This window comes from Schistocerca nitens, chromosome 5, assembly GCF_023898315.1.
Source record: "Schistocerca nitens isolate TAMUIC-IGC-003100 chromosome 5, iqSchNite1.1, whole genome shotgun sequence".
Lineage (NCBI taxonomy): Eukaryota > Metazoa > Arthropoda > Insecta > Orthoptera > Acrididae > Schistocerca > Schistocerca nitens.
In genome coordinates, this window is record NC_064618.1 from 655470440 (window position 1) to 655488626 (window position 18187).

The 18187-nt window shown below is 37.5% G+C and overlaps 1 protein-coding gene across 1 annotated transcript in view; it reads right to left on the minus strand.

Moving 5' to 3' along the window:
* Positions 1 to 1834: 1834 nt before the first annotated feature.
* LOC126260265 (uncharacterized) overlaps positions 1835 to 18187 on the minus strand; it is a 426131-nt gene continuing 409778 nt past the window's right edge. Inside the window, exon 18 of the mRNA XM_049957594.1 lies at positions 1835 to 2170. The gene's annotated coding sequence lies outside the window, so the exon portion shown is untranslated. The remainder of the gene's footprint in view (positions 2171 to 18187) is intronic.

Consider the following 18187-nt stretch of genomic DNA (forward strand, 5'->3'; position numbering starts at 1 on the left):
AGTAATCACCATTGATAAGTTTTACATACATGGCACTTGCTACTCTTGAAAGATGAATGCCAATCAGTTAATGAGGATCAAGTTTCACCACTTATATCAAAAAACATTAAACTTCAAGTACTTTTGGTTGGGGAAATTGGTTCTCGAATGTGAACTAGCCATGTGAATGTCGTCTGTGCACTCTGAACGCTACGCAGTTATCACAATACTTACCTCTTTCTCTATGCTGTTTGCTGGAGCTAGGACATAAAAAACATGTTCTCACTGCATGGCTTCTCAAGGCAAACTGAGACTGAGCTACCAAATAACTGATTTGTAGCCGGGTAAAATGATAATTTTCCCAAAAAGTTCAATTGCATTGAATTGCACTAATCTTTATTGTAACAGTGGGAGAACATATCTCAGAGGTAAATTAATGTTAACTACACAGTGAAACACATTTTTAATTAAGTTAATGAACTTGTGCATCAACATGGTAGCAATTTGCCAGTACAGTGCAACCACATTTAACGCATCTTCCCTTTCTTGGGAAGACTCAAAAACAACTTTTCAGGAATATTTATACATGTAATTGTACAGTATGGTACTACACACCACTTGTAACCTATTTTCCGAAAATTTAAATTCCAAAACAAGACATTGCTGTGAATTAGCATTATGACAGTAGAAGCAGTGAGGTAGTCAATGATGTCACAGGCATCACATGACTCAAATGGAGAGTTTTAGCAGACTTGTAAATTATTTGAATTTCATTTCCTTTTTTGTAGAAGAACACTGAAATTCAAGTGGAAAAAACCATGTTAGCAGCATAAAATTACACAACTAATCATTTAAGACAATTTCCAGAAAACAAATACACTAGTGTAGTGGGAAACTGATGCTCAAGTACAGTAAGCATATTCAAATATAAGTAAAGTGCAGTGGTGATGCAGATATGAAGTGTGTTGCCTGAGAGAGACTATTGTGGAGAGCAATTGGTTTGTCAGGGCAAGGAACTATGTTAAATTCTAACATTGGCATAATATTTCAAATCTTATCAGATATTCAAAACTAACTTTGCTTTTTCAAAATTTTGTCAGTGATACATTATCCAAAAGAAAATGGAATATTTTTAAAAACTTTCTCAATGTGTAAGCACCTTTGAATCTAATGACACCTCAACAATATACTTTGGGATTTTCTTTCCACATCTTTTTAAAATCATCAATGAAGTTCATTTCAAGTGTGTCAATTTTCAGTAGAAAAATCTGTGTAGCTGGCAACTCTGGCTGTAGAATGTTATGGCTGAAAATTACATTTCTGAGCACTCGTCAACCATGATGGAAATCGTGTCCATGTCAGTTTTCACGTTGAGTGTGAAGATGGCTTTACTCTCCTTCACTACAAGAAGCCTATTAATAATTCCTCTTCTCTAAAATTGGGAGATGTGTAGAATAGAGTGGCAAAACATCAACTTTCTTTGCCTGCATGGTTACTTACGCGTAAAGAATTGGAATTAACAACCAAAGAAAATTTGTAGCATACTCTAGTCTGATAACTGATGCTTGACTTAGGACTTCATGTTTTGCACTACCATAATCAGTTTTTTGCAGCTTCATAGTTTTACTTCCTGTAGCAATATGGTAAGTAAAATGTGCACTGCTATCCTGTTCTCATGTTCTTGCAAGTGACATCTAGGACAGAACAGGGAAACTTTAAATCTATTACTATAATTGTATATAAAATTTGACAGTACACGTTGAATATATTGGAAACAAGATATCAATTTTCACCAAATGTTTTGTAAAATGGAAGCTGTAAGCAATTTTGTTTCATTAAAAAATATATACATGCATTTTAATTTAAATGTTCCTTTATTCTTTCTTCATATCTTTTACATTAATCTGTTTAAACATTATATGAAAAAGCTAGTTACAACATAATTTTTTGTAAATTTTTCCAGGCTTCCTCACAGTACATGTATTTTTTATACTTTAGACTTAAGATCAGATTAGCCACATCATGCTATTTGCCAATCCTTGTTTTTCATCAGCTTTAGCAATGGGCCCTCATTTAATCATTTTTTTCTGATGACATATGAATACATTACGTTCAAGCTGGAAGTTATCACAGCCAGTTTTCTCAGAAATCAGCAGCTATGAAGAAACTTGACGTGACTTCAGTAGCATTCCTGGAAAACAAAATGTTTTTCACATTTTTACAAAGATAAAATTTCAGAATAGAATTCAATCATTTGTTCAAAATTATTTGCAACTGACAACTGAATTCTATTCAGAAATTTATACTAGAGTTGCTGAAAAATAACAGCTAAGACTAAAGTAATAATGATGGAATTGCATCAGGTCTTTTAAATGCCGGAAAAAGAGTAAAGAAGAATGTGTAAAAAAAACTGCCCACTGATTACAAATACATTTTCATTTTATTTGGACACAAACAGGAGACAACTATTTTTAAGCTCTATATTCTTTACCTTAACTTACAACAATTTTAGGTTTGTGTGGCAAAACTATTGTGCGCACAATAATGGATTGTTAACTTCTATGGTAAATCAATGCATATCAGTTCTCAGGAACAACTTGTATTTTGGTAACTCAGCTTGGTGGGCAGCAGAATAATCAAAAGATTTGCAGTCAATCTAAGATTGACATTAAGGATTCTTTTCTGGAGAAAGTTTAATACCATGTATTCACAGTATGTCGTTCTTAAGAGGGAAGACAACCAGATGCAAAAGTAACATCTGTTGTGTACCAAGGTAGTCTGATAAGTCCACTACTGCCACTACTGCTCTCAATATACATAAATTATCTTATAGATAATGGATGTATTCCTGTTTGCCTGATGGCAGACATGTACAGGGTGGTGGCATCATTAGAAACTTAATGCAAAAGCCAGTGACACATTCAGGTGATCATTGCCTTATGTAAAGATTACTAGCTTACCCTAACCGCCATAAAGTAATGTGATGCACATAAACAGATGAAAGGATCTAATTTCACTGCACAATTAGTGAAAAGATGCAATAAGTATCTACAAGTTTGTATGAGAAGATTTAACGTGGAATGAGCGCACAAATCTAGACATTGGGGAAGCAGATGCCAATCTGATTTATTGGAAGGATTCTATGGAGAATTAATTCATGACATAAGAGGTTTTACAAAACCTTGGTCACTACCCCACTATTAGAGAAATTTTGGACAATACTGAAGGGTACTAACAATCTCTCTCCCCGAGTACCATTAGCAAAAGGAATGGGAAGGGGCGACAATGATACAGAAACATTATGTTCGCAATGCACTACCAAGGTATGGGGAACACCACTAGGTGGTTTCTCTAGAAAATAGCAAGTGGCCAAAGAGACTGGGTGGAAGGCAGCCAATCTTACACAAACCAAAAAGGACAAACCAAGGGGAATTCAAATGTGAAGCCAAGAATTATTAACGGCACACAAACAATACCTGAACAGTAAACTGAGAGAAATAACTGAGAACAAGCATGTTACTGTGTGTAAGGAGTAATGTCAGCAAACAGCCTGATGAGCCTCAAGCAGAGGTAGGTGTAGACAGGACACAACAAACTTTCAATAGGAAATTGAAAAAGAATGTAGGAAAGTCATCAAAAAGGAAGAAAGTTTTGTTGTTAGGCAGTTCTCATGCCAGAGGTGTAGGCCAACTTCTGCAGGAGGAATTAGGACCAGAATACCAGGTCACAAATTTTTTCAAACCAAGTGCTAGTCTGGATCAGGTGACAGAGGATTTAGGTTCACTCTGTAAAGGATTTACCAGGGAAGACACCGTGGTTATTGTGGGAGGGCCAGGGAATAGCATCGACAGAGATCCTGGATACAGTATAGAGTGTGACCTGGTAAAGATTGCGTCGGCATCGAGACACACTAATGTTGAATTTTTATCTGTCCTGAGATGCCATGACCGGCCTCATTTGAACTCTTCTGTTGGGAGAGTTAATTTGGAGTTGGAACAGCTGCTTGGGTCGGGTGCAGGGGCTCATATTGGTGTGGTTCCTGTTGATTCTCTCAGTAAGTGGGACTATACCAGGCACAGCCTACATCTCAACAGGAAAGGGAAGGGGAAACTGGCTGGGGTAATAGCAGGAAACTGCCATGAATGGTAAAATACCAGTGGTTACAGGTGTTGGAGCAGCACCTTTTTTAGGATAGGTAAGACAGAACGATGTCAAGTTCTACGAGAGGTCAGGATTGAAACAAATCTTCAGTTTAGGAAAGAAACTAAACAGCACAATTCTAGCACATTGGATCACCAATCACAGCTGTCAATTATAAATTTTCACCAATCACCAGAAATTTTATTTCCACCAAGTTGTATCTCAGTCCTAGGTAATTGCATTGATGAATTAAAGTCACCCAACCCAGTTGACATAATCTGCCTCTCTGAACACCATGTGACCACTGGTATAGGAACTAGGCCTAAGCACAATGAGAAACTCAGACAGGAGAGTACTGCAAATGTTAGAATAAGGAAAGGTTCTCATAAAAATATAATTAAAAATAATGTAAGTATATTTCATCAAAATATTGGGAGTTTAAAGAATAAAATAGATGAGCTTCTGGTTTGTTTAGAAGATTTAGAAGTTGAGGATGAAATAGATATACTATGCCTGTCTGAGCATCACATTGTTACTGATATGGATACGGTAAATGTAAGTGGATATAAGCTCTCTGCACATGTAATGAGAGAAAATATGGAGAAAGGAGGAGTTGCCACATATGTCAAAAGTTATCATTGTGCAAAAAGTATAGAAACAAAAAAGTTTTGTGTAGAGAAACATATAGAAGCATGTGCCTGTGAGCTTAAATTAAATAAAGGCACATTTATAATTGTAACTGTATATAGGTCCCCATCAGGAAATTTTCATCTATTTCTGAAAAATTTGGAATCCTTGTTGCGCTATCTGTCAGACAGGGGGAAGCAAATTATTATTTGTGGGGACTTCAATGTAGATTCTCTGAAGGAGGGTAATAGGAAAATGACCTTGAAGTATTACTCGGTTCTTTCAATTTGACACCCGTTATTGATTTTCCTACTTGGGTGGTAAAGGATAGCAGCTCACTGATAGATAACTTCTTTATAGACCAAGGTAAGTTTAACCAGATAAATGCTCAGCCTGTTGAGAATGGTCTTTCTGATCATGGTGCACAGCTAGTTACAATATATGACATAGCTCCATTCAGCAATACTAAACAGTCCTCCAAAGTAGTACGTTCAGTCAACAATTTAACAATTGCAAATTTCAGGGAAAGCCTACAGCAGTTAGACTGGGATGAGGCGTACCGTGAACCTGATGCCAATTTAAAATATAATTTATTTCATGACATTTTTGTAAATGCATTTGAAAACTGCTTCCCCAAGAAAATAGTTAAATACACTCTTAAGAAACCTTGTAACAAACCATGGCATACTAAGGGTATAAAAATATCTTGTAACCAGAAAAGGGAAATGTATCTGACAGCAAGAAAGAGCAGTGACCCAGAAACTATCAAACATTATAAAAACTACTGTGTTATATTAAGAAAAGTTATTAAAAAATCCAGAAGTACGTGCATCATGTCTGAAATCAGCAACTCTGATAATAAAATTAAAACAATTTGGAATATTATTAAAAGAGAAACAGGTCAACCAAGAGCACAGGAAGACAGTATTACCATCAAATTGAATGAAAACTTTATGAACAAAAGTCAGAAGTTGAAAATATTTTTAATAATCATTTTCTAAATGTTGTGGATATAGTAGGATCCAGGTGTTCATTAGAAGATGCTAGGCTGTTAATGGAAGAGGCCATACCTATGCAATTTGATACAATTGAAATCTCACCCACTTCTCCCTCTGAAATTAGGAAAATAATAGACTTGCTTAAAAGCAAAAAATCACATGGAATTGATGGCATTTCCAGCAAAATACTAAAAGCTTGTTCTCAACAGATAAGTAAGATTCTCAGCCACCTGTGTAATAGCTCTCTGGAACAGGGCATTTTCCCTGATAGACTGAAATATGCTATTGTTATACCTTTGCATAAAAAGGGGGATAGATCTGATGTCAACAATTACTGTCCAATCTCCCTTCTAACAGCTTTATCCAAAATTTTTGAGAAAGTGATGTATTCAAGAGTAGCTTCACATATCTGTAAAAATGAAGTACTAACAAAATGTCAGTTTGGTTTCCAGAAAGATTTTTCAACAGAAAATGCCATTTATGCCTTCACCAATCAAATTTTGAATGATCTGAATAACCGACCACCAGTCATTGGGATTTTTTGTGATCTCTCAAAGGCTTTTGATTGTGTAAATCATGAAATTCTGCTAGACAAGCTCAAATATTGTGGCATGAGTGGGACAGTGCACAAATGGTTCAATTTGTACCTAACTGGACGAGTGCAGAAAGGTGAAATAAGCAGTTCTCATAATATGCAAAGATCAGCACATTCCTCAAACTGGGGAACTATCAAGAATGGGGTTCCACAAGGGTCAGTCTTGGGTCCTTTGTTGTTCTTAATATATATTAATGAATTGCCACTCTATATTCATGAAGAGGCAAAGTTAGTTCTCTTTGCTGATGATACAAGTATAGTAATCACACCTGACAAACAAGAATTAACTGATGAAATTGTCAATACTGTCTTTCAGAAAATTACTAAGTGGTTCCTTGTTAAACAGACTCTCACTGAATTTTGATAAGACACAGTACATACAGTTCCGTACAGTGAATGGTATGATGCCATTAATAAATATAGTCCTTAATCAGAAGCATATAGCTAAGGTAGAATATTCCAAATTTTTAGGTGTGTCCATTGATGAGAGATTAAATTGGAAGAAACACATTGATGATCTGCTGAAACGTTTGAGTTCAGCTACTTATGCAATAAGGGTCATTGCAAATTTTGGTGATAAACATCTTAGTAAATTAGCTTACTACGCCTATTTTCACTCATTGCTTTCATATGGTATCATGTTTTGGGGTAATTCATCACTGAGGAATAAAGTATTTATTGCACAAAAGTGTGTAATCAGAATAATAGCTGGAGTCCACCCAAGATCATCCTGCAGACATTTATTTAAGGATCTTGGGATATTCACAGTAGCTTCTCAGTATATATATTCTCTTACGAAATTTGTTATGAACAACCAAACCCAATTCAAAAGTAATAGCAGTGTGCATAACTACAATACTAGGAGAAAGGATGATCTTCACTATTCAAGATTAAATCTAACTTTGGCACAGAAAGGGGTGAATTATACTGCCACTAAAGTCTTTGGTCACTTACCAAATAGTATCAAAAGTCTGGCAGATAACCAACAAGTATTTAAGAAGAAATTAAAAGAATTTCTGAATGACAACTCCTACTCCATAGAGGAATTTTTAGATATAAATTAAGAAAAAAAAATTATAAAAAAATTAAAAAAACCACAAAAAAATAAAAAAGTTGTTATATTAACTTAAGTATGTTGTTAAATTAACTTAATTATGTCATGTATTGGAAAATTTGACTCGTTCCACATCATTACGAAATATCTTATTCATGATCCATGGAACTAGTATTAATCTAATCTAATCTAATCCAGAAAACTTTGGATGCATCAACACAATTGGCCGCTGAATGCACACACACTTTCCTTGTTGTCTATGCCGCCAGACAGCCTTACCAAGAGACCTGGAGAGTAGCTGTGACATCATAAATCTCAGGAGGGTTAATCCTGATACATTCATCTCTAAAACAATGTCCAAATTCAGTGAAAAGTCCTCCTCACTTTAATGGGGTGTAAGGTTGGAAGTGAGCAGACATGCATTTCAGCCACTGAGGCAAGGGGGAACATCGTGCCCTGGCAGTGGCTTCAACGATATCTCAATTTCCAAGACTTCCATCCCTTTGCCACAGTATCTGTTCTCTGCCTTGCTCACTAGGGGCTTCAGTTGCTGCTGATGCACTGAGACAAACAGCAATTGCAGCAATGGAGGAAATGCCTCAACCTCCATGGGGTGCACCAGTTCAGTTGTCACTGCTGGTAATGATGGTGTGGTGAGACATGCATGAAAGAGCTTGGTGATATCTTGTGGGAAAATGGAACCGATATACTCCAGAGAATCACTGAGTGACACATTGAAAAACAAGCATCAAAAATTATCAGGATGTTGTCTGTCCCAAGTTTTAGTTTCTTCAACTTCTAAATGAATTATCTTGAGTCATTTATGTATGTGACAGTCTTTCCCACACATGGCTGGAGCAGAGAGGTCATGTGTTTTGCCAGCTTATACATTTGTGAGCCAGGAGCGTCAACAATCAGTCTTAATGAGACGTTATTCTTCTGTATCTTTGGTAATCCATAGAGCCAAGGTGGTGTGGCTTCTGTGTTGCACAGGTTCCTCTCTTTGCCTGCCAAGAGAGAAGATGCCTTGATTAACAGATTCCTTTCTGTGTGATCTGCTGCATTGGATCTGCATTTAGTTTTTGGTATGTTGTTAGATCTAATAGGCCCTGGGTCTTCTGCTTGTAATCTTCAGTTTTCATTATGACAGTCACATTTCCCTTATTGAGGAAGATCAACAAGGGTCTCAGATTGGCAAAGGAGGAAAGGGACCCACTTTCAATGTCAGGGAATATACCGCGTACCACATACATGAGGAAAAGTCTGTGTCGGAATGACAGGATGATCAATCAACACCAGTATCACCAAACATAAGTGGCATTGCAGGTTGGTGGAGATGAAGAAATTGGCAATGGCAGAGCACGTGCTGTGTGAGACCACTTACATAGTAAAACTTGACAACATGGAAGTTCTTGCTGTGCAGGAGAGGTATTACATCTGCCTGTTCAAGGAAGCTGCAGCAATACACACACAAGACAATAGCTTCAACAAGAAAGAAGAAAGCCTCAAGGTGAATGGATCCTGGGTTCCTATGCTGCAACGAATGACCGTTGCACATAGCAAGGGAAACACCACAACGATAATGACTGTGGAGAAGCCCTTGGATAGTAGGTCCCAGGAATGTATAACCTGCGGTTATGAGCTTGATTTTAGCCCACCATCAGCAATCGAGGATGAACCTTTGACAATGCCAACCACTTTTGCTGCTGAAACATCAGAAAAATAATCAAACATAGATCAGCTGAAGAACCCCAGACAGAACCCCAGACAGAAGCCAACAGGAAATTTTAAGAAATAACCTGCCACTGCAACACCTGCAGGCAGTGGGAGTCCAAGTGCTGGTATGTTTCCTGGTTAATCAGAGAAATGACTGCCCCAGTATCCATGTGGAATTGAGTATTAAGAGCACTGATATACAATTGAATGAGGAGTTTATTAGGTGCCTGGCCAGGTTTTGCCAGGATGGGAGTTGGAGCGAACATCAATGACTGGTCAGGTTCTGCTGCCCACAGTGATTGCGAACATTGGCGCATCAGCATGCAGTGCTGTTTTCCTGCCATGGCACACAGCTGCCCCATGCCATTGCCTGCGACCGGCATAGCGTGTGTCAAAAAAATACACCCACTGGAGACACTCGTAGCATGTCCAACAGTCTGGACAAGGCTTAAGTAAGTATCAATAAGAGTGAATCCAGTGCTGAGGGGGAACTTCTCTTATTAACGAAGGAATGTGATCTACATTGAGACGTCTGACTATGTTGCATTTGCTTCTTAAGATACTGAAATCTACTTGTGAGCAAGAGACATTTCCTTGCCTATGATTCCTCACACCCTGAGTATACTCTGGGGAAATAATTTGACAGCATGTGGTGGAGAGCTGAGCAATGTACCAACTACCAGAAAGTGCATTTTGAGCTGCTGCTGACACATCAAACATTTTGGCAATATTTGTTATTGTGCTTAACTTGAGGTCAGACAGTTGCTGGTGTTTATCTAACAATTACATCTCTGTTTAAGGAATATGTATGTGAGACATTGCAATTTGTACATTCAAATTTTCATTTACGGATGAGGCCTTGCAAATCCACTCTTCACAATGCTCAAGGTATAAGTGGCACTAAAGATTTGCACATAGGTAACTGCACTCCTGCAATTAATGATCACATCGCAGATGAAAATGAATCACAATATGTTTGGAGCTTATGCTCGAATAATGTGTGTTGATCACCAGTGTGTGAAGGAAAGTTATTTGTTTTGCATACAAAGTTTATGATTCAAATGAAGCATATCCTCACTCTTGTCTGCTGTACAGAGAGTCGCTGTGCCTTCAACACTGTGTTTCAAGTAGCTTCCATAATATGAATTTGATCCTTACTACCCCAGCAGAAGTAATGTCCATCATAAAATCTTTAAAATCAAATACATCTAGTGGTTATGATGAAATATCAACAAAGTTAATTAAAGAATGTGATTCTGAGTTACGTAGCATATTAGGCTATGGTGTAACCAGTCATTTATCACTGGAATATTTTCTGAATGGTTGAAATATTCTGAAGTTAAGCCACTGTTTATGAAAGGAGATAAAGAAATAGCATCAAATTTCCATCCAATTTCACTTTTGCCAGCATTCTCAAAAATGTTAGGAAAGTTAATGTACAATTGGGTTTATAACCATCGTATCACAAATAACATAATACCAAAATTGCAGTTCAGATTTCCAAAGGGTTCTGATATTGAGAAGGCTATCTAAACTTACAGTGAAAATGTACTTAATTCGTTAAGACAAAAAATTGCTGGCAACTGGTATATTTTGTGATCTATCAAAGGCATTTGACTGGTAAATCAGAATATCCTTTTAAGTAAATTAGAATATTATGGCGTAACAGGAAATGCTGCAAAATGGTTCAAATCTTATATCTCTGCCAGGAAACATAGGGCATTATTAGGAAGGAGACATGTATTAAGCTATCAGGCATCATCCAACTGGGAACTGATTACATGTGGGGTCCCACAAGGTTCCATCTTAGGGCCCCTACTTTCTCTTGTGTATACCAATGACCTTTCATCAGTAACATTACCAGATGCCAAGATTGTTTTGTTAGCTGATGATACAAACATTGCAATAAATAATAACTCAAGTGTAGTCTTAGAAAAATTGGCTAATAAAATATTTGTGCACATTAATCACTGGTTCCTGGCCAATTCTTTGTCACGAAACTTTGAAAAAACACACTACATGCAGTTCAGAACTTTTAACGTGTCCCACGAGTATATGCTTAACATATGATGACAAGCAGATAGAAGAGGTGGACACTGTTAAATTCTTGGGATTACAGCTTCATAATAAATTCAACTGTGAGGAGCACACCACAGAACTGCTGAAGCATCTAAACAAATCTCTATTTGCAATGCAAATTCTGTTTGACATAAGGGATATAAAAATGAAAAAGCTGGCATACTATGCTTACTTTAACTTCATAATGTCATATGGGATTATTTTTTGGGGTAATTCGTCAAGCCAAGCTAAAGTTTGCCAGGCACAAAAACATGCAATAAGATTTATATGTGGTGTGAACTCAAGAACATCCTGCAGAGGCCTGCTTAGGGAACTAGGGATACTAACTACTGCTTCCCAATATATTTATTCCTTAATGAAATTTGTCATTAAAAATATATCACTTTTTCAAACCAACAGCTCAGATCATGGAATCAATACTAGAAATAAGAATAATCTGCATAAGGATTTAAAGTCACTTACTCTTGTACAAAAAGGTGTGCATTATTCAGGAACACACATTTTCAATAACTTGCCAGCAGCCATAAAAAGTTTAACAACCAATGAAATTTAGTTTAAGAGAAGCCTAAAGGATTTATTGGTGGCCAACTCCTCCTACTCCATTGATGAATTTCTCAGTAGAACCACCTGATTTTTGTGTGTGTGTGTAAGTATTGTAGTAGTTCTATTATATGTTTATTACCTTAAAAATAAAATTTTAAATTTTTAATTCAGTGCATTAATGCGATCTAATTTCACTTGGGATCTGTGGAATGGTATATTAGCTTATTTGCTTTAGCTGTAAATATTTGTCATGTATTATTGTTTTTCTGACATGTTCTACATCCTGGAGGACCTCCTCACTATGGATGAATTGGAATGAAAGTAAATCTAATCTAATCTAATCTTCAGCTGATGTAATGTAGTGGCACAGTCCACCTATTTTAAAGATCTTCTTATCCATGTGCACTTGATAATTTCATAAATACTGAAAAAAAAAAGAATATTTATTCTAGCTGAATGGCTTTTGGGTCGTTCTATGTCAAGTTGACCAGTTTTAGTGGTGGTCACCAACCAACCAACCAACCACTCCCAATCCAATTAAATTTTTTGAGCAGGTTCAGCAATGTGTTATATGCACACGTGTAAAGTTTTAACTCAGTATCTTCTTTCTTTCCACTTCTCCAGCTTCTTGAAGACAGGGGTGCCAAATTTGCATCACCTACACACATCAGAAGGTGCCAAGTGTTGATAACTATTCTAAAAACCGCTGCTTTTGCATACTTAAAACAACTTTCTGTGCACAATAAAAATATATTACTGATTAGATTCTCAAATACATTAGGTGACAACTATAATTCTTTAAAAATTGAAGAAAATTCATTGAGATACTTGGAGAGCCCATCTTTAATAAGGCATAAATCATAATTTCATACTTTTATGGATGGTTTCAGCCAAGAATTGGTAATATGACACACAGTTGTGTTGCCTCTTGATGAACTGTGGTATCGTGTTGAAGCTGCAATAGCTTCTGTCATTTTCTATCAAAACATGTGTACCTGCAAATTTGACAGAACTAATTTGACAGAACTTTTCAGAAGCCAAATTTTGGGTAGTTTTGGGGGCCCATATCTCAACTGTATATTATTTATCTGTTTTAGCTTGCTATATCTAGAGAGAGTAATCTTTAAGCATCAGAAGGCAGACAGTTTAACTTTTGGACCGTGCCTGCTTATGGCTGAAAAACATCACGCAAAGTGATACGTGGTCTACATGCTGGAATATAACTAAACAGTGAGTAAAATCAGTGAAAACTGCTTTTTGGGCCATAAAAATAAAATTTTTGTTAAATACCAATCAACTCCAAGCCGTAATCAGCAATAAAACAAATGAAACTCCACAAAGTTAGAACATCAAACACACTTATAACAGGAATAATCCTGTTAACTTTGGACTGAATAAATTGCTGATAGTGTTTTCAGATTCTAAGTACATATGTTACCTTCCTGATGTCACTTTTATGATTTTAAATATATGTTGCTCTGGTATCCAGCAAGTATCTTTAGCAGATGGTCAGTTGAAGGAAGGGGGCAGGACCATGTAGTGTAAAAACTTTTCTTTAAGTAATAAGTGTAGTGTAGTATACTGTTGAGAAGTTTGTTTTCTTTATGTCCATGTATTCTGGAGTGGAGGGACGTAGTGTACCTGAAAGCTGGGATAATGATAGCAATCTCACTATAGTCACAGTACTGGCTGTCTGGGTAGTTCATTCTGCATTGTTGGGTCCTGTCTTGGAAGCGGAATGGCCATAACATTTGCAGTGATGTAACAGGAATAGGACAGAAACTTATCTATTAGATTTATTTCAATTCTTCTTCTTCTTCCTCTTCTTCTTCTTCTTCTTTTGTCCATACTGATGTACACTACTGGCCATTAAAATTGCAACACCATGAAGATAACATGCTACAGATGCAAAATTTAACCGACAGGAAGAAGATGCTGTGATATGCAAACGATTAGCTTTTCAGAGCATTCACACAAGGTTGGCGCTGGTGGTGACGCCTACAATGTGCTGATATGAGGAAAGTTTCCAACCGATTTCTCATACACAAACAGCAGTTGACCGGCGTTGGCTGGTGAAACGTTGTTGTGATGCCTCTTGTAAGGAGGAGAAATGCGTAACATTACGTTTCTGACTTTGATAAAGGTCGGATTGTAGCCTACTGCGATTTCGGTTTATCGTATGGCGACATTGCTGATCATGCTGGTCGAGATCCAATGACTGTTAGCAGAATATGGAATTGGTGGGGTCAGGAGGGTAATACAGAATGCTGTGCTGGATCCCAACGGCCTCATATCACTAGCAGTCAAGGTGACAGGCATCTTATCTGCATGGCTGTAACAGATCGTGCAGCTACGTCTCAATCCCTGAGTCAACAGATGGGGACGTTCGCAAGACGACAACCTTCTGCACGAACAGTTCGACGACGTTTGCAGCACCATGGACTATCAGCTCAGAGACCATGGTTGCAGTTACCCTTGACACTGCATCACAGACAGGAGCGCCTGTGATGGTGTACTCAACGACGAACCTGGGTGCACGAATGGCAAAACGTCAGTTTTTTTCCGGATGAATCCAGGTTCTGTTTACAGCATCATGATGGTGGCATCCATGTTTGGAGTCATTGCGGTGAATGCACATTGGAAGCGTGTATCGTCATCGCCATACTGGCGTATCACCCGGCATGATGGCATGGGGTGCCACTGGTTACACGTCTTTGTCACCTCTTGTTCGCATTGACGGCACTTTGAACAGTGGATGTTACATTTCAGATGTGTTATGACCCGTGGCTCTACCCTTCATTCGATCCCTGCGAAACTCTGCATTTCAGCAGGACAATGCACGCCCGCATGTTGCAGGTCCTGTACAGGCCTTTCTGGATACAGATAATGTTCGACTACTGCCCTGGCCAGCACATTCTCCAGATCTCTCACCAATTGAAAATGTCTGGTCAATGGTGGCCAAGCAACTGGCTCGTCACAATACGCTAGTCACTACTCTTGATGAACTGTGGTATCGTGTTGAAGCTGCATGGGCAGCTGTACCTGTACACGCCATCCAAGCTCTGTTTGACTCAATGCCCAGGCATATCAAGGCCATTATTACAGCCAGAGGTTGTTATTCTGGGTACTGATTTCTCAGGATCTATGCACCCAAATTGCGTGAAAATGTAATCACACGTCAGTACTAGTATAATATATTTGTCCAATGAATACCTGTTTGTCATCTGCGTTTCTTCTTCGTGTAGCAATTTTAACGGCCAGTAGTGTATTTGTGGCATTCCAAGTAACAAGGATCTGTTATTAACTGTCATTGTACAAGGAGAGTGCAATACATGTCACATTATTTATGAGCATTGTCATATTTATTTTGAGAATTTGGGCTGTGAATTGGATTCTTGAGTTTCAGCAACACCTGCAGCACTTTGAGAAACAGAGTCTGACCAAGAGTTATTGCTGACTGTGAAGAAATAATCAGTTGAACAACTCAATAACAGGGAATTATAGGTCCCAAACAACTTGACATTATCACTCAATAACATTGGAACACTACAACTACGGGCATGCATAAAGCTGACCAAGGTATCTTTTTGTTCTAGTGAAACTTCACACACATTTCCCACCTAACAAGCACTGTTATACATAAAAGCAACATACTGCCTGGGATCCTCCAGATCCATCACAAGGAGATTTCCTATGGCTGCTTCCAAAGAAATTCCACTCAGCAGAGGTACCAAAGTCCTTTTTATGCAGACATAAATTGATAATATTCTTGTACTGGGGAGCAGATCTCTCACTAAAGGAGTGAATGTACTTGATTTCTCCAATCATTATCCTCAAATATTTGACCAGCCTCATTATGAATGCATGATCTGCAATGGCATCATGACCAAGACCTCTGCCAGGCACTTAGATGTGATTTGCAGAGTATCCATGTAGATGTAGATGAAGGCACTAATAATACAGATGCTCATATTCTGTAGTGCTTTGCCAACAAAGTAAATACAAAGGGTTTAATGTGCTTCACTGCTCTCCCAAAGAAACTCTTGAACAGCATTTTGAATGGTAAGTTAATAATCACTTCACCATCTGCAACATTATTTCAAGTGCCTCAGATATGAACTTTGTTGTTTTGAAACAAAATGGTGGATTGTCAGACTACAAGTTTTTACAACCTTTTCCTCTATATACTCTCCTACAGTTGCATGCCCTATCTCTAGTGTATTCCTGTCAGTATGAAGCCACTATTTGTTTTCTGCCATTTCTTCTGGATCATATTCTTTGGAAGCATCTGCCAAATAAGCTTCCAAATCAGGTTTTCCAGGACATTGTTCCTGGTGTTGCAGCATGCAGTCTTTTGATTCCAAACAGCACACAGTATGCTGCATTAGTTCCTTGTAGTTATCATCCTTGATAGGTTCCACAAAATTTTGAGAGAACTGCCAGATGTTTGTAACTTCCTGCCACAATATTTCGGTACAGAGTCTTCTGGCCATCTTCAGGTGATACTAGCGAAAATGCACTGAACTTTGATATTTAACACCTGAAGACGGCCAGACGACTCTGAAAACTCTGCATCAAAATATTGTGGCAGGAAGTTACAAACATCTGGCAGTTCTCCCTAAATTCTGTGGAACAATATTTATGCTGAGAAAGTTTTAAATCTCACATCAAGCATTTCTACAGGGAGGAACTGATGCAGTGTATTTGAAGATTCGATAAGTTACTTGAAAAAAGAGTGAGGCTACTGATCTCTCTGATATTTTTATTAAGTTGCAAACACAAGGGTATTATTCCAAAGTTTGCAAAAATAGTGCATTTTATTAATAGTGCCGCTGCAAATAACATCAAACGTAAAGCAAGTATGCCTTTCCTGTGCAACATAAATTTTATATTGGTGTTTTTCTCTCGTTTATGTTTTGTTGCTGCAGTGTTATTCTGCAGCAGCAGGCTAAAGTGAAATTCTCTGTCAGAGTATCAGTTCTTACCAGTCAAAATTACAAAAATTTAACCCCAAACTAAAGCAATAAAAATTCCTGGAATTCTAAAAAATTCCAAGGTTTTTCCCTGTTTTCTTCAGAATTTCCAAGTGATGTTTGGTACCTCTGGGGCTTCACACGCCTTAATCACCTATTATGTGACCTCATTTACTGCCAATTGTTTTAAGGAATTTTGCCTTTGCATGGGAGTCTGCCATGTAACAACAGCACCTTACAATCCCTATTCATCTTACACAGACCACATGAACAGAAATCTAAGATCTGCCCTGATAGCCCTTCATAGCAGTGATCGGAGCGAATGGGACCTGTTAACTGTGATGTTTAACACAGCACTATCCACACCTGCTAATTTGTACCTGGGCTCCCATACAGCAACTCCACTGCATAATTTGTGGTCCACTGGCGACCTACTGCCTGAAAAGAGAAATGCTAGTAGGTGGTTGCAAAATGCATGTTAGCTAGAAAGAATATTAAAGTGACACATAGCAGGGAAGCCATACAATACAATGTGGGCAGCAACAAAATAATTACTGAGTTGATGACAAGGCCTTTATTATGTATTTTCAAGGAGTTCATAAGCCTCTGAAAAGATGATTAAGAAAATGTTGCCCAAATTTAAGTGTCCCTTTGAGATTAAAAGATTTCTCACCTTAGTCACAGTTAGTAACAGATCTACAAACAGGAAAGAAAATCAGAGCTCACCTTTCTCAGATTAAGAGGTTGTATACAGGGACAAGAAATAAATAAATTTTAAAAAAATTGCAGATTTTTCTTGGATTTCGTGGTTGAAAATGCACTTTTCCCCAGATAAGAAAATCTTATACCCCAGGTGAAAATAGATTTTTCCGTGCTAAGTAACAATATACTTTTCCTCAGAGCTGTACAACTTATCAGTTCTTGAATGGTACAAGTTTTATACACTAATGTTGAACTTCCTGGCACTTTAGGAAATGAAACCGAGAGAGAGGAAGAAAAAAAAAACAATGCGCTTAGGGAAGATCTTTGATCATGGCAACATGTACACTGCATATTTTTGTATTATGAAAGTATAAATACGAATTTCACCAAATTCAACACGGTAACTTCTGAAGCACTGAAATTTAGATTGCAACATGCTTTTGTCAGTCAATCACAATTCACGTCACATGATCTTGCCAGCCGCTGACACTAGATATTCAGCGCACAGCATATGTGATATCAGCCAGTAGCAACATTATTTAAATAGCATGAACACACAAATAGAAAACATTGATACTTTAAATTAATATACATACAATGTATACAAGAAAAGTTAAACATGCATAATCAATATTGGTCTTTTTTAATGTGCGTTACTCTTTAAGATACATCAAACACAAATGTGTCAGTAAAATTTTAAATTATGGCATAAATGGCGGGTCTTCTTGGCCTGAAATTCTTCTAGGCAGCTGGTCCTCAAAATATTAAATTTTGAATGAGA